Genomic DNA, 9,257 nt, shown 5'->3' with positions numbered 1-9,257 from the left:
CGATCGAAAAGTTTCCCTTGGAAAGCCGTACAGTCCAGAATCGGTACGTCAGTCAGGCAAATTCAGCGTCAGCAATTGTTCCACGGACTCGCCTGGATGAAGATAACCGTTCGGTAAAACATCTTTGCTGCTGCGTTAAGAAGTCAGTAACTGCCTCCTCCACATCCTCGTGCGACAGGAATCGTCGACCCTTTAAGGCGTTTTTTAAAAACCCGAATGCGCAATAATCGCATGGCGGAGAACACGACAACAGGGTGGTTGCTCTAGTACCTCTCACTTGAGTTTTCCTAATTTCTGCGTCACGACATTCGCGATATGGGGACGTGCATTATCATGAAGTAGCAGCACGGAACTTGGCGCACCATTCCGCAACGGTCGTTTTCAAAAATGGCTCTGAGCACTATGGGACTTAACTGCTGAGGTCATCAGTCCCCTAGAACTTAGAACTACTTAAACCTAACTAACCTAAGGACATCACAGACATCCATGCCCGAGGCAGGATTCGAACCTGCGACCGTAGTGGTCGCGCGGTTCCAGACTGTAGCGCCTAGAACCGCTCGGCCACTCCGGCCGGCAACGGTCGTTTTCGACAGATTTGCTGCCCCATATACATTCTTCATTCTCCGATGGATGTCTACCTGTGTTTGTCCTTAGGCAGCCAAGAAAAGAATAACAGCACGTTGGTACTGTTTGGGGAGATTTGGCAATAGCGTCGCCATATTGGAATCATGATACGTTGCATATATGCTACAGCAACGCCCTAAAACCGAATGTTTTGATCTCCCTTATAATAATATATACGCTTTTAGTAAAATTTGTAAAATTTTCTTTGCAAAGTGGTGGGATCGTGGCACCCATTCCCTCCCCCCCCCCCCCCTCCCTCCCAATAAATCTGCGTCTGGATGAGATACTCAAAAGAATGTTCACACATAATCTTCTTGAGAGTTGTAAGAATCGTGTACATTTTGGCAATAAATCTCTGCATGTCAGTAGTAAGCTGATTGTCATTACTTAACCTGGGAAAACAGTTGGGTAGCTAATTAATTTTCTTGTTCTGGAGTGATTTATGTAACTCCGAACAATGATGATGCCTGCTTGAAATGCGTTTGAATTTGCAGTGAGAGATAAAAGTCGCTCTAATCAGTTTGTTGAATGTGTGGATCTCAGAAATATCCTGAACCACATGATTCACTAAAGTGGTTGTTTGCCGCGGCTACTTGCTCCAACGGTACGGAAATACTTTCGTATGTGTTACATTGGCTTTGTGGCTGGCAGGTGGTTTTAGTGTACTCACTATGTTGAAGCGTCAGCAACGATGGATCAAGTTGAAGACTGTACCTTTGTATTTCGCGTCGCACGTTTAAAGGAGCCGTCTAATGATTAAAGTCACTGTTTGACGACAGGTACCTTACAGCAATAATCTGGTAACTGAACATGGCACCATAATTTAATTCAGGAGCCACCAAAATATGTGCCCGGCAGTACTACGAGACATCCATTGAATTCTACCGGTAGGCTCAATGCAGTCACTACCCAGTCTAGACCCCGAATGTCACTAACTACACCATAAAGGACTGGGCACACGATATTTTAATCAGATAAGTAAAATCAGTGGTTGTGTAGAGATTGCTATATTGAGCAAAATATTATATCAGTTCTGAGTAAATATTCACAACATTTATTGTTGAATAAAGTGTATACTGTAACAACTAAAACGGCTTCTGACACCAAATGTAACAGTTGTATTACTAAATGTGATACTTCTGTCACTCAATGTAACTGGGTTTTCTCTTTTGATGCTGTCAATTGTCAGGATGAGCATTCTAAAGCATTCTGTCAGGGTGCAAATATTAAATAAATTAACTTTTCTCTCTTAATAACATGTGGGCAGGGTGGGTTCTTCCTTGGCTCGGGTATGAGGTCGAATGAAACATCATTTTTACATAAGATAACTTTTATTGAAGATTTGTACAACTGTATCTTACGGGATGTTCTGGTTCGGAGAGCGGCAGCTGTGTCGTTTGTGAAGTCTTCTGCTGCGGCAGCGGCGGCGGCGGCGGCGGCGTCTGATTACGCGTAGCGGTGTGTATCTCGTGTCGCCGTCTCGCCCAGTTGACTGGAGACGCGCAGCGCGAGGTGGCCCGTTTAATTATTGCGAGCGAAGTCGTGCATCGGATGGTGATACCTTGGACGTGGCGTCCCAGTGTTTCTCTTCTCTAAGCGGCCGCGTGTGTTGTGCGTCGACCAGCGGAGCGGCGCGGCGGGGCGAGGCCAGTGTCCCGAACTCGAACCACGGACTCCCGCTTGCCAGTCTTCGGCTGTCAGGTCTTCATCCCAGCTCACAGGTGACTGCTGAGGTGAGGCCGTCTCCTTCCCGTCCTCACGAGTCACCCGGGTACGTAAAAATCAGACTTCAAATACCTTTTAACTTCTGTCTTCTGGCGCCGCGGCTGCTGCTTGCTATTCCATTACAGCGGCGGACTTGGTGCGTCTGTGCATGATGACGGTCTTCAGCACCGAAACTGACTGAAAACTACTGCTACTCTTCTTTTCTTCCTTCGTCTCTCGTCTTCGTCTCCGTCCCCGTCTCCGTCTTCGTCTTCGTCCCCGTCTTCATCTGTCGGGCCCGCCGCGTCTCGCGTATTTATTCACTTCAGTTCACTGGAGGTGAACGACTTCACGGCTATTGCCTCTTCTGTCACGTTGAAAAGCTTCTCGAAGAATCTTCTTGACGTCGGTCATTGGCTCTTGGAATGTAGGCGGGGGCCTCTGATCGCATGTGACGACTGAGAAACATGTGAGCCGGTCATTGCCTCTTCCGTCACGTTGAAAAGCTTCTCGAAGAATCTTCCTAACGTCGGTCATTGGCTCTTGGAATGTAGGCGAGGGCCTTTGCTCACATGCGACAACTGAGAAACACGTGAGCCGGTCGGGCGATGCCCTGACGGCTGAATCGACAGCGCCCGCTTATGTGGAACTTGCTGACTTCACGGTCATTGTCTCTTCTGCTCTGCTGTTGTGCCCGCTGTGTGCCAGTATGTAACTCTCCAAACTAAACCAAGTTTTCCATTTATATTCTAATTTCTAGTTCACTTTGATTTCACTAATTTATTTACTTAAGTACCACTCAACAATACAGTACATAACTCTTTTCTGAAGGACGTTAAAGGAACATCATTGTATAGAACAACATGTATACAAGAGGAGAAGAAAGTTCCAATGGATTATGTGGAACATCTACATGGTGCACCAGCTGACAAAACCGAACTGGATTTGGATTTGAAAGGGAGCAGAATAAAGAAGACCGAGGTCCTAATATCCTTTAATGAGGAAAATCAATTCAGGAACCTCAAGAAAAGAAAGCGTTGGGATGTGACAAAACGCCATCTAAAGCACTGAAATACTTATGTCAAAATCAAATAGCGACATTGATTGAGGTAGTAAACAGAATTTCCGACACAGGAATTTGGTTTTAGGATCTACTTAAAACAACTCTATTATCCTTACCCTAAAAAGGGCAACGTAAAAGAATGTAAAGAATACAGCATAATTAATTTTATCACTAATGTTACAAAGGCTGTAATGAAAGTCACATTAAGAAGAATTAAAAAGTAAATTGACGAAAATATTGGAGACAACCAGTTCGGATTCAGATAGGGTAAAAGAATAAAAGAATCTGTCGGTTGTCTGAGGATTATTGGAGAAAGTATGACAGAAATGAACATGGAGGTGTACATTTGTTTTATCGGTTGGAATACAGCATTCGATAGCGTCAACTAGTGTATACTGTTGAAAATTTAAAAAAATGTTGGACTGGACTGCAAAGAAGGAAGACTAATAAAGGAGATGTACACAAAGCAAAAAGTGACAATAAGAGTGGAGAATGAGGAAACGGAAGAGATTAGCACCGACGCTGTTCATCATATGTGGAGAAGAACTGATACGTAAGGCCAGAGAAGACGCAAGAGGCATAACAATTGGAGGAAAGAAAATAAGGCTATAAAATTCGGGGATGATCAAACAGTACTGGTGGAATCAGAAGAGGAGCTACAGCAGATGTTGAAGAGTATTGCAAGAAGGACTGAAAAACGGAGATAAACATAGGAAAGACAAAAGCGATCAGAATAAGCAAGAAGGAAGTGCCAGTTGACATATTCTTAGACAAAGAAAAGATAGAAAAAGCAAAATCCTTTCTGTACCTAGGAAGTTTAATGACGTGGGACGGAAAATGTACAGAAGAAATAAGGAGGATAGCTATGAGAAAGAGATATATTGAAAAGGTGAAGCATTTAGTAACAGCCAGAAGAATTACAATGGAGCTGTGGAAAAGATTTGCTAAACGTTATATTCGTAGTGTAATGTAGTGTTGTACACCATTGAATCATGAGAAGTAAAAGAAAGAAGAAAGATATATAGGAACTTCTGAAATGTGGGTATGGAAAAGAATGCTTCCGGTAACGTGACAGACTTAAGACCCACAGTCTCTTCAATTGAATTCCAGTTATAGTGGATGACAAATACTTCGCTTCAGTGCTTGGAACACTTAACTTCCAGTTTAGGATGAAGTTTAACCTTCAGTTTTCTTGCACGGTTTTTCCGACTGCTCCTTGCATATGGCTGTCAGAACTTGTAGCAGAGCTGATGAAAACTATTGTTGCTACCTTAGTAGTGGCTTTTTAAATTTTAATTCATAAGTTTGGTTACTGTGTTATTTTTATTGTCGCGCAATATTAGTCTGAAAAATGGTATGGCCATCATAGAATGAGCTACTCGATTTTGTTGTCCATGTTTCTGATGTGCAGATTTGTAGAGCTAGCTGCCTGTTGGCAGAACTTCCTTAATCTCTCGACATCTTTCTTTTAGTCACGGTAGGTCAGTCCGTAAGTATAGTTATCACGATGAATAATCCCAACGGAAGTGTTGAGCCTGTCGTGCTCAGCTGCTGTCGGGCCGTGCAGCCCCCTATATATAAGGAGGGAAGGTAGGATCCGGAACTGTGACCTGTTTCGGACCATGCAACCGTCGCAGCAAAACAGTGCGGCAAAGGTGGGTCCCTCTGCTTCTCTACTGCTCCCCCTCTTCGCCGGACTAGAACTATGGTGTCGGCTCGCCGCATACGCCTGCTACGCAGGCAACCCCTCTGACTCTACTGTACCGCGTGGGGCCTCTACCTCCAGGGTATACAGCAGAGCTAGCATTCTCACTGAGGTGTAGAATAGGCTACGTCATACAAGGAGTCCTGCTTGTCAGCAAGTTACGGTCAGGATGATTGGGATCATGTACGTATACGATGTCTCTGTTTGTGTGGGTTTCCTGGCTTACATAAATGGTGCAAAGCTCTGGGAATTCAAAGTTGCAGTTACGAAATACGTTTACGATTTGATGAATACCACTCCGCTCTCCTGTGGCCCATCTCGGATGATGTCCAGAACGTCCATAAGTGTGTGTCAGAGACATGGTTTATGCAGTACATTCACTACACGAGTGTACTGTTTTCCCATGTCATCAGTCTTCATCTTTACGTGATATCTCTGCCATTTCTACAGCTTTTATATCAAGGTCCTCACTTTTGGCCCTTATAAACTAACACTCCTCTTATCCTGCACTTATCCTTTAAAGTTTCAGTAGATTATAAATCCCTATAGTTTTTCTCCCTTGTACGATTGTTTCAACAATTTATGTAGTTCAAACTCTTCTCGTTTCACTTTAGACTGGTCCCTGTTATTTTTACAATCCTTGATCGTTGTCTCTATGCTGTTCATTTTTGGAACACAACCTACGACCAGCTTAGAGACAGAAGTGATGACATTTTCTGCAGGACCTGGCCGTCATTTTGCAGGACAATGTTCAAGCACGTACAGTGAAAGCTGTTACTGATTTGTTTGACTGATGAGGCTGCTAAGTGCTATACCAGCTACTGCACTCCCCTGACTTAATTCCTCGTGAGTTCAACTCGATTTCTAAACTGAAGTAAACACCTCACGGCATTCGCTTCAGAACTGCTACAAATTCGTCGGGTAACAGACCACGACGGTCGAACTGTCAACACAACTGGCACTGCTAAGAGTATCCTACGACTTCCACATCGCTGGCAACGGGTTATACACAATGCTGGAGACTACTTTGAAGGTCAGTAAAACTTTGAAACACGTATCGTTTTTGTTTGAGCTGTAAATAAATAGTTGCGACTATTAAAGTTATAACCCTCGTAATTCTGTCAGAGACAGCAGAGCACTAACGAGAACAGTTGAACGGAAAGGATAGTGTCCTGAAGAGAGATTATAAGATAAGGTTAATGCAATGCAGACGAAAGAATAAGGTGATTTCGGTAAATTAGATTAGGATCTAAGACACTAAGAGCAGTCGCGAAGCAACTGATGAGGCTGTAAGTAGAGAGGATATAAAATGCAGGCTGGCATTACAAAGAAAAGCGTTTCTGAAAAAGAAACAATTGTTAACATGTAATATAAGTTTGTTAGCTAATCTTTTCTGAAGGCATTATTATGCATTGTAGCCTTGTACAGAAGTGAAACGTGGACGTACAGTAATTCAGAGAAGAAGAAACTATAAGCGTTTGTAATATGGTGCTGTACGAGAATGCTGAAAATTGGAATCGAGCAAAAAAGGAAGAGGTACTGAATCGAACTGGGGAAGAAAGAACATGATTAAAGGAAGAGATCGGTTGATAGGACACATCATGTGGCATCAAGATCGTGAGTTTGGTAATGGAGAGAAATGTTGGGGTTAAGAACTGAAGAGTGTGACCAAGGGATGAATACATCAAGCAGGTTCAAATGGAGTGAGGTTGCAAAAGTTATGCAGAGATGGAGAGGCTTGCACACGACTGACGAGCGAGGATAGTTGTGTCAAACCAGTCTTCGGACTGAAGACAGCAACAACGATGACGACGACGACAGCTGCACGGCATTTGGAAATATTTGTGGGTACACCAACAAATGTATTATTTTAAATTTTGTGTACATTTGAAATGAGGTGTTTCTCTTATTGTACTTAACTTTCTGATTTTGCTAGAACATGGACTATGTGCTGCCGAAAGCGGTTTCTGACTGTAGCGATCCGTTTAAAATTTACTAGGACCAGTCTATCTTTCTTGGAATTTATATGCTGCACTGGATGTTATCTGATTACTATCTATAAGTTCGTTCCCTGGTACTATTTCCAGCAGTATTGTGTATGGCTGGATCTAAGATGACTTTCATTGCATCATCGTAGTGTGTTCGATCTAACGGCAGAAGTTTTTTTTTTTTTTTCCTGCGTGTCCTTAGATATTGGTTAAACGCCGGTAGTGAGTGTGTCTTATGTCAGCTTGGAGTTAGGCCTAACGATGCACGCCATCTCTCTAAACATGGCAGCCTGGTGCGAAAAATTCATCTGTTCATCACCTCCCAAATCAAAAATTTCATTGTTGGATTGCGCATATCTGCCATGCGGTGTATGCTTACCTTTCAGACCTCGTGAATAAACCAGTCCAACAAAACAATAATACGTAACTACCCTAGGGTAAGAATTAAGTTACATTATGCTGAAGTGGAGATGTAGCAAATGAATTATCAAATTCAACAGAGTTATCTTATTACGTGTTCACACATTGTTAGGATGCATAGACTGGAAATGTGGGTGATGTGTCAACAAAGTTTCACATCAGTGGCATATTGACTACACACATCACATAAAAAGCATAGGTTTTATTGATAAATATTTCTTAAATACAAAAGATTGGATAGTTGTACATAATTTACTCTGAAAAAGGAAGCGATAAGATACTTGGATGGTATGGATGAATCACATGTGCACTGAATCTCCTTCTTATACTTACGTAAACTAATAAATACATAATGACAATTACACAAACAAAGCTTCCAGTACGTTCCGTGGCTCAAAACAAATTCCGCAACACATCACAATATGACGTCTCTGTTAAGTCCACATGTGTGCGGGTAATGTTGTTAGCCGAACACATTAAATGCTTTTTAAATGACTCTTGCTTATGAATGTATGAAAGACATGCTGTCTGCAAGAGACTTGAACCCTACCCCCTTTTCGTTCAAATAACGCTGTCAATAACTAATCACTTAATGATTGGCAATAAATTAACCCTTCGATTGTTTTTCCTGGAGAAAGTACATCACTGAGCACCACACATTTGAGTCAAACAATGTGTACAAAATGATACCGAAAAACTTGGAAGGTTCATAGAGAGTACCTTGAGGAACAAGGTGAGGATAGGAACTCGTGTCTGTAAATTGTCTTGCAACGGCGCTGTAAAACGTTGTATTCGTACGGTTTAACGCATTCCGTTAGACTACAAGCAAACGCGACTTTTAGCGCTCACAGAACATCAGCGATGCTGTTGTCGCAGATGCGGATGCGTTCGATCCCATCTAACCAACTGAGTGCTGTCAAGCCCATTGCGAGAGGTTACGCTTGAGGTCCGTCAGCGTAAAAACATATATTTGCTGCTGAAGAAAGACATCGAATCAAGTCAAAGGCGTGCTGCTAGATTTGTTGCCGGTAGATTCGATTAACACGCGAGTATTGCGGAAATGCTCCATGAACTCACTTGGGTATGTCTTGGGGGAAGACGACGTTCATTTCGAGGAATACTACTGAGAAAATTCGGAGAACCACCGTTTGTAGCTGACTGTAGCTGACTGGAGAACGATTGTACTGCCGCCAACGTACATTTCGCGCGAGGTCCGCGAAGACAAAATGAAGGAAATTAATGCTCATACGGAACCATGTAACAGTCGTTTTATCCTCACTTCAATTGCGATTGGAGACAGATAAGGAAATTTCATATAACACTCAGTCTTGACGGCAAATTTTTATTAAACGCTAAAAGTTACCTGTCATTGCTAACCGCTTTCGATTATACCTAGTTCATCATCAGACCATGTCTCTGGAATTCATGATGTCATGCAGCAAGCGAGGGACAGAGCTTCTCTTCTATAACGCACACCATTTTGATGCTAGTTAGCAGTTGCTGGGGGTGTCTTCCAACACCTGTCAGTGCTCCGCTTGTCGTCTATGCTTACCGCCTCACTCTAAAAAAGCCTTTCTAGTTTCTTATGATCGTGTATTCGTACTTTGTTGTGTAGATAGACTGTATAGTTTTGGTACCTGCTTTTCACTAAGGGGAGTAATCTTTTGCACTGCAGAGAACTACTCCGATGATGATGTAGACGTGACCGAAACCGGCTACCATTCACCTGTATTTTTTAGTTTTTAATAAAAAT

This window comes from Schistocerca americana, chromosome 4, assembly GCF_021461395.2.
Source record: "Schistocerca americana isolate TAMUIC-IGC-003095 chromosome 4, iqSchAmer2.1, whole genome shotgun sequence".
Taxonomy (NCBI): Eukaryota; Metazoa; Arthropoda; class Insecta; order Orthoptera; family Acrididae; genus Schistocerca; species Schistocerca americana.
The sequence above is the reverse complement of the archived record's forward strand: the minus strand, read 5'-3'. Positions refer to the sequence as shown.